Here is an 8,840-nt window from a genome sequence, read left to right as displayed (position 1 = left end):
CCTTCAAAGAATCTAAATTGGAGTCAGAAAATGAGCTGAGCAGAGAATAAACTCTGCTCATAGAGCGTTTTGTTACAGACTTACACATCAGAATCTCATCTACAAGAGAAGTTGGGGGGCTTAGAGGAAAACATCCAGAGTTTGACATTACAAAATGTCTCAGTTGTAAATACCTGAAGAACTGTGACTTATGGATGTCAAATTTCTGTGCTAACTGTTCAAATGAGGTGAACTTATTGTCTATATAAAGATCATTTAGAGAAGTTATTCCCTTTAAACTCCAAGTATTGAAAACAGAGTCCATTAGTGAAGGAGCATACATATAGTTATTTGATACTGGAGCAGACAATATTAATTCTGTACTTTTAAACAACCTCCTGCACTGATTCCAGATTTTTATTGTGTGAGTTACAACCGGATTAGAAGTATAAGTTGAGATAGGTTGATTAAACGGTAACCGGGAGCAAAGTAAAGCAGAGAGCTCGCCGAAACTGATTTCCTCTCTAGATTTACCCAAGTAGGGACAGGGTTGTCGTCTCTCAGCCTTTACAGTACGGCTCTAATATTGGCCGCCCAGTAGTAATATAAAAAGTTGGGGAGTGACAAGCCACCAAGACCATGGGGTAGCTGTAACATCTTACTGGCTATCCGTGGATGCTTTTTATTCCAAATAAAGGATGACATATCCCTATTTAAATTTGTAAAGAAAGTCCTGGTGAGRAACACTGGCACGCTCTGAAATAGATAAAGTAATTTGGGCTGTATTGTCATTTCAATCACGTTGATTCTACCCCCCAGGGATAGAGGCAGGGATGCCCATGTAGCGATGTCCTTCTTAAGGTTCACCACAAGAGTTTGCTGTATAAAGATCTTTGTGACTGTTAGTAGTCCAAATAACAAGGTATTTAAATTTGGCAGAGCTAATTTTGAAAAGAACTGGACCCATATGCTGCTCTTCTATTGGGGTCACAGGCATCAATTCACTTTTTTGAAGGTTAACCTTATACCCAGATATGTTTCCAAACTTTTGAAGTAAAAGAAGTAACTCAGGAACACTAGAGAAGGGATCTGAGATAAAAAGAAAGTATCATCTGCGTATGAGGAAACTTTATGTTCAGTGCCAAACCGATTAATACCTTTAATCTTAGGGTTGTTCCGTAAAATTTGGCCCTCATATTAACCATTTGGACCCCCATTATTTAAATTTTAATTGGCGCTTAAAAATTACTTACCTGAACCAGAGAGCTATAAGGAGAAGTGGATTTACTTACCTTTGGGCTTATTTGGATCCATAACTATTTGGTAATTTGTCTGTTAAAAGTGTGTTTACTTACCTGAGGTATTGACAGGAAACTCTGTGGAGAACCGGATACCTGAAAAAAGGAGAAAAGTGGCATTACTTTGCTGATAAATTAACCGGAGAGTGTTTGGAACTGTAAACCTAAAATAAAGTGTTGTACTTACCTTGTGGTTTAAACTGGTGCCTAAAATGAAAGTGGGAGGAGCCACTGAGTGTATATATAAGACCGAGCTCAGAGGAGACGGCAGTCAGTCTTGTGTGTTCAGACCTGATGAAGGCTCAATAAAGCCGAAACGTTGTCAACGAACACACACACACAATAAATACACAATTGGACAGGGGCAAAATTAATTTATTTAGGACAGTGGGTGTGGATGTGTAGACCTGGATAGAGCTTTATGTTTCTCTACCTGTCAACAACCGGAAGCCTTACTGGAGAAGGATAGACTCCCATTCCTAGTATTGGAATACCCTTTAAATTTCTAACATATTTAAAGCTCCATAAACAACAAATCTCAGCAGCATATGTTCTGCATCTCTGTCCACTTCTCAGAACAATAGATGCACAAGTGGAGCTGGATTCTGGCGTTTCAGGAACTCCAATAATCCGCACATTGCACCTTCTCATGCGCCCTTCCATATCGTCACACTTCTTTTTGAGCCCACCGACTTCTTCTTTCAGTTCCAACACGGTGGTGCGCAGAGAAACAACCTCTTCGGACCAGGTTGACAAGCTGTCCTCCACCTCTTTAACGCTCTGTTTCACGTGGTCCAGATCTGCGTGCAGTAGCATCGTGCCGTTAGCCACCTCCGCTCTCACCGCTTATAGCTCTCCTTTAATAAGAGTAAACTCTTCAGCCAAAGCCGCTTTTATTTCGGATTTGATCACAGCTGAGAGATCGGTTTTTATAGCGGCAAGAATGTCAGACTTCAAGGAGAGTGCGTCCGCCTCACTGCGGGAGGGAGAGGGGGGCGCTGAAAGTCCGGTCCTAGCTGCAGTCTGCTCCGGGGCGGCATCGGGCCTAACAGCCGTCGAGCTTGAATGTTTGACTTTCCTCGAGTTTGTCGCCATTCTTCTACTCTTTCAGGCAAGAATCACTCAGGGGTTGAGTCCGGACGGACCAAATGTTCAAAACAGCAAGGACATTTAGTACAGAACCACAAACAGAATAAGTCAGAGCGGGAGCCCACGCGACGCACAGTCACTCCTCCGCCATCTTGCCCTGCCGCATAACGACGATTCATGTTGACAGACAGATTAACAAAACTACTACACACACTGCACACAAACTCATGCACTCTAACACACTTATACAAGCAAACCAAAAATAGTGCTAGCTAAATCCGTTATCCAAAGTGTCCATTACGCTTGGTCCTCTTCGACTCTCCAAAACTTTCTCCTACCGGGCGGCTCCTGCTCGCTTTCCTCAAGTTTTTTCTGAGAAACGTTTTTGATTGGCTGCTGGAAATTGAAGTTTTTATTTTGTTTTGTTTTTTGATCATTATTGTTTGAAATTAATTTTGGAAAAAAGTGGCAGATATAAGATTTTTTCCTTCGTTCTGCCTCCTTTCATTTCAAGTGTGATTTTATTTCTTTATTGTGTATAACATTTTTATTTTTATATGAAATGAATAAATGAAATAATAATAATAATAATAATAATAATAATAATAATAATAATAATAATAATAATAATAATAATAATAATAATAATAATAATGAATGTGGTGTGTTTAATAAAATCCAAAAAATTGTTGTCTTGTTGCATTCAGTCAGTTTGTGGTCACAAAATGTTCACTTAATGCGCAGCGATGCGTAAAAATGAAAAATGATGACAAAATTATGTATCATAAATCTTGTTTTATTTGGAAGTAAATAAAAACAGTATCAATAAAAAACACTTTTTTATTAAGTTTGAAGTCCGTGCTATCCAATCTAGTTGAAATGAATGTTCAGCATGCTGTCATGTTTATAACAGAAGACATTTTAATGCATCACGTTAGCCCGCTCCAGAGGGGGCTTCGACCTCAGAGGATCAACAGCTGAAGCTTGAATTAAACTTGACTGTTAAACAAAAGACAATAATTTCAAATACAGCTACTAATACAAAACATAATGACTCAAAAAGTAAAGAATCAAAAGGCGCTGTGTCCAGCCAAAGTCCAGATCTAAATGAAATTATTTATCGGGACATTAACAGAGCTGTGTAAAACCAAATGTCTGCTAATCTCATTGAACTGAGACAATGATGTAAAGAAGAATGGGCCACAAATCCTGCACAGTCATGTTAAAAAATAAGCAGTGTTCTTTACCCTTTACCTGTTTAGATCTAACACCAGTTAATAATGATGACATGTGAATGTTTGAGTGAGCCATACAAAATCATCTGGACACAATTGTGGACTGATTAGCTTTTGTTTTAATCTGCCTCCAAGAGACATAAGCTAAACAGTGTCCATACCCCGGAAACACATCAAGTAACAAATCTCTTCGCATCTTGACTCCACCTCATGACATATGAAAAGGGGCAGGCTATCTCTACACAGAGTCAAAACGTCAGACATTATTCCTCACCCTAATGTTTAATCACGGTCCTTATTTGTGTTGTTTTAAATCAGACATGTATCTAACTACAAGCCTCCTGAGTCTGAGACTCTGATCAAGAGTCCCACAACCCAGTCTGTACATAAAATCATCAATTCAATCAGAAATAACCACATTATAAAAATATATTACTGTCCACCTAATAAAAGACTATACAATGTGTAGTGTCTTTAAAAGTCAGTAGTAAACACCCCAATAAATTTCTTCAGTCATGTGAGAAACTGAGGAAGTCATACAGAAAACAAGTACTTCAAGTTAACGTTGCTTAAAGTATTTTTACAAGCTATGAATCACAGTGTATGCTTAGATTTTTACACACATCTTTTTTCATTTTGGGAACCATTTAGCATTTTAAAGTCATTTCCAGATCTTCCAGGAAGTGTGTCTGGGATCCAGAGAGCCCACAGTTTTAAATGTACTTGTTGTTGTGGTTGGTAGTGATCCATTGTGACAGTGATGAGTCACATCTCACATATTTAAAGCTCCATAAACAACAAATCTCAGCAGCATATGTTCTGCATCTCTGTCCACTTCTCAGAACAATAGATGCACAAGTGACAGACATGAATAGAACAGTTTTTCTCACTTTAATCAGATTCAGTGCAATCCCAGAACCCAGAGCAGAAACCCCAGATCTTTGGCTGAGACGTTCATATTGAATCCCTTTGCAACAAAGAGATCATTTGTGAAAGCATCTGGATCCGATGGCAAAGTGGGTCGAGCATCCAAAGCCCAGCTCTCCCAGAAAACCCCCTCCACCCACCTTACTTCCCCCTTCAACCGCCACCCTCATCTGTTTATCATAGGATCTTCATGACACAATCAAACATGAAAGAATGAGTGCTCGCAAGAACCTTTCTAGATTTGGTGCAAATGTGACATCTCTGGAAACGTTTAGGCTGTCATAGCTGCCGCTGCCCTTCAAAGAGTGCTGAGAGGAACAGATTAATGTTGCTTCTGTAACCAACCTTCTTCCTGTCTGTTTCTCTTTCCTACTCAACATGCTGGTTTCTTAAATCTACAGCGACCACAAACACTGTTTGGTAATGAGACTAAAATTAATCTAATGATTTCTTTCATTTAGGCTAATGTCTCATTTAGCTTTTGAGAATAAAAAGGGATTCAGTTTACAAATGACTAGGTTTTTTTTTTTTTTTTTTTGCAATATACACATTTCAGAGGTACAGTAGTTGCACACATAAAGCCAGGCAATACAAATACATCCATCCATCCATTTTCTTCCTCTTATCCGTGGGTCGGGTTGTGGGGGCAGCAGCCTAAGCAGAGAGTCCCAGACTTCCAGGCCAGCTCCTCTGGGCAAATCCCAAGACGTTCCTAGGCCAGCTGAGAAACATAGTCCCTCCAGCATGTCCTGGGTCATCCTCTGGGTCTCCTCCTAGTGGGACATGCCCAAAACACCTCACCAGGGAGGCATCCAGGAGGCATCCTAACCAGAAGCCTGAGCCACCTCAACTGGCTCCTCTTAGTGTGGAGAAGCAGTAGCTCTCTTTAAATACAGAATATTTAAATTTATCCAAATCATTGCAAACTGAAAAATCTCAACTTTAGCAAAAACTGTACCTACTGACCACCCTTTGGTAGTATAACATTATTACTGAACTGTAAAGAAAACAACACGAGAAAAAGAAAATAAATGAGGACTGGTTGAGTTCCTCCTGTGTTTCCATCACTTTAAATGCCTTTCTTACCTCAATATGAACCTAAACATATCCTGCACCTATCTTCATTTCATTTAATTTTATTTGATCAAGGACAGCACAATAAACAATGTTACATGATAAAAAAAACAAGCAACCGTTTCTATGTACAGGGTTTTTCTATCCATAGGCTAATTTGCAAACCCAGTCCTTGGTTGGACTTTTAAAATAAAAACAGCTAAAAATAAAATAAAAACAGTCCCCTCTATCACTCATTCACTCACTCACTCACTCACTCACTCACTCACTCACTCACTCACTCACTCACTCACTCACTCACTCACTCACTCACTCACTTAAGTAACCTAATGAAAATATTTATCATTTACAGAAGAAGTACATGCCACGGGTTTTAACATGGTGACTCTGTGAACAGTATTATGGTTCCTCAGCTGTTCAGGTTTTAAGATGTTAAGGGTTGTACTGTGGCGTCACAACATCAAATCTGTTGTCAGAAGTCACAGTGAGTATCACAATTTTTGTCACATCTTTGGGCTGTTTAGCAGTGATGTCCTGATGCATCTCAGTAATCCAAGTAGATAAATCGAAAAGAAAAATAAGTAAGTACTCTGGATGGGTTCTTCTTTAATGAAACATTTAGTCTCTCCTCCAAGAGACTTCTTCAGTCTAAGGAGTTTCAGGTGAACTCAGCCCCAAACACTGAAACTTCAAACACTGCCCCCACATGGTGGACAAATAGGTTAGTCGTATGCAAAAGAGCCAAACAATAGGTCGTTAGCAGTGACTTTAAGTTAATAAAAGTTGGTATTTCACTACATTAAAGATTTCATCAGATAAAAAAGGCCTGAAAACTATGTGAAATGTAGGATTTTATTTAGAAAATTGGTATTAAAACCTTACATGTAGAACCATTTTGGGGAGGAGGTAATGTGACTTGATTTGACAAAAAGAAACAATCTACAGTTGTCTTATACATACCCATAGGGAAAATAAGTTAAAAACAAAAAAAACATACCCCAAAACTGAACTCCACTTTTGGCTGCAACAGCAGCAACACACTGTAACTATTAGCAGAGAACAGCTGTTACGAATTGTTAAAATTAAACAATAATGTCTCATGGGAACAAAGTTAATGTCATAATTTCTAAATATACAGCATTTGTATGTCCCAAAGACTCACTCATTCACTCATTTTTTTACATAATTCTGCATTTAATCCTGTTCATGGTTGTGGACTGTTGCCTATCTCAACAGTGAGGTGAGAGACAATGTACACTTTTAACAATTCACCAGTCCATCACAGGACCAACACTGAGACAAATAACTATGCAAACACACTTGCCTCCAAAGGTCAAATTAGAATTACCAATTAACCTAACATGCTTTGTAAGACCTCATTTTGTAATAACAATGTATTATGTAATAATGTAATAAAATCAGGCTTCAAAATGTAATAAACTTGCACTAAAACTGCATTATGTAATAATTGACACAAAATGTAATAAAAGTCTTCAACACATTTTGTAATACTTGCAGCCGCATTATGCAATGACGTCATTACATTTTGCGGCAATTGTTACAAAATGTGGTGGTGTAATAATCTGGTGCATTATGTAATAAACAATCAAAAACCAGTATTTCAGTTCATCCTTATCAATATACTTGTAATAACTGTCATGTTGCAAATACTACATATTTAAATCTTTATAACTTTGGTCAATAAACACCGAACTTCTCATCTTTCATTTGCATTTTCAGTCAAATTCTTGTGTATTATTCTAAAAGTCGTTCAAGGCAGAATGATCAGGACATGTAAAACTTTTTTCCAACACATTGGCTGTCAGAAAAACGAAAATCTATGCTTTAAAAAGCAAAAAGGATAATGTTTCTGTTGGTATTAAATTAAATGATCCAGTTTAATGCAAACAGAATCCAAACAATTTCCTGGACTTACATAATGTGTAATTTTACCTCTTGTAATTAAAGAAGGAACACATTAAATTATATAAACAAATTTATCTTACTCGGAGCAGTGCAAGTAGTTTCCACTAGTTAGAGGACAAAAACACAGTAAACTTGAAACCGTAAGGATGCAACACAAGGTCAATATGAAAACTGAACAGCAGGGAGCGCTTCTGTGAAGACTGGTTTTAGAGCGCAGGTATGTCTCTTTATTTAGATGTCCTGTCAAAAATGTAAGATGCAGCCTCACCTACAATTCATGTTTCAATCCAATCACGTCGTGTAAGGATTGTCCATAATTTACACAGATTGTATGTCATTTTGTAGTTATATGGATGTATAGAGCAATCTCATGGATTTTTTTTTCATGTTTTATGGAATCTTTCAAAAAACTTAGTTTCTAATTTATTCAACATACCAGAGCCAGTAAGACGTTAAAAAAACTATTATTAACATCAAATACCCACTTCCAACCCACTGTATTGCTAGAAACAAGTTCTTCAACCCTCATTTCCTTCTGATATTGCTACATCCGACAGTCCGTCTGCACCCCGACCCCCTTCTCCTCCGCTGCTGATGGTCCACCTGCACCCCCGCGTGTGATTAATACAGATTTTTTAAATGTAAATTATGGATTTTTAAGGCTCATTATACAGGTAAATGTCTGAAGGGGCTGACATGTATGAACAACTAACTTTTAGATATACTATATTTTGGGAGTTGTCTACATGCGTTAAAGTCTTATTATATTTTGTGTCAACTATTACATAATGTGGTTTTAGCATGAGTTTATTACATTTCGAAGCCTGATTTTATTACATTATTACATAATGTGTTGTTATTACAAAATGAGGTCTTCCATGGTTGTTTTTGGACTGTGGAAACCAGAATGTCTGGTAAAACACATACATGTACTAAGGAAACGTACTCCACAAAAAATACCAAGATTTAAACCCAAGATCTATCAGGTTTACTAAAGTCAACGTGAGCAAATGCCAAGAACACCGGAGACAGAAACTTGAATAATAAAAATGATTTGTTTATTTACACAGGGATGGAGTGGGGAGTGGGACCTGGAAGCAGAGGAGTTGCAGGGGTAAGTAAAGGATATCCAGGAAGTACTGTTTGATAGATAATAATTTATGCTTACGGGTGAGGGCTTTGGGTTTAGCRTAGAGRAGTAGGTCCAGAGTCCAAAAATCCAAACGTGATATTTACAAGTGAATGTCGTATTTACAGGTGATTGTGAGGCGAAGAGGCAGCGCATGGAACAGGTGAGAGGCTTCGCAGGCAG

Source organism: Austrofundulus limnaeus, unplaced genomic scaffold (assembly GCF_001266775.1).
Source record: "Austrofundulus limnaeus strain Quisiro unplaced genomic scaffold, Austrofundulus_limnaeus-1.0 Scaffold257, whole genome shotgun sequence".
NCBI lineage: Eukaryota > Metazoa > Chordata > Actinopteri > Cyprinodontiformes > Rivulidae > Austrofundulus > Austrofundulus limnaeus.
The sequence above is the reverse complement of the archived record's forward strand: the minus strand, read 5'-3'. Positions refer to the sequence as shown.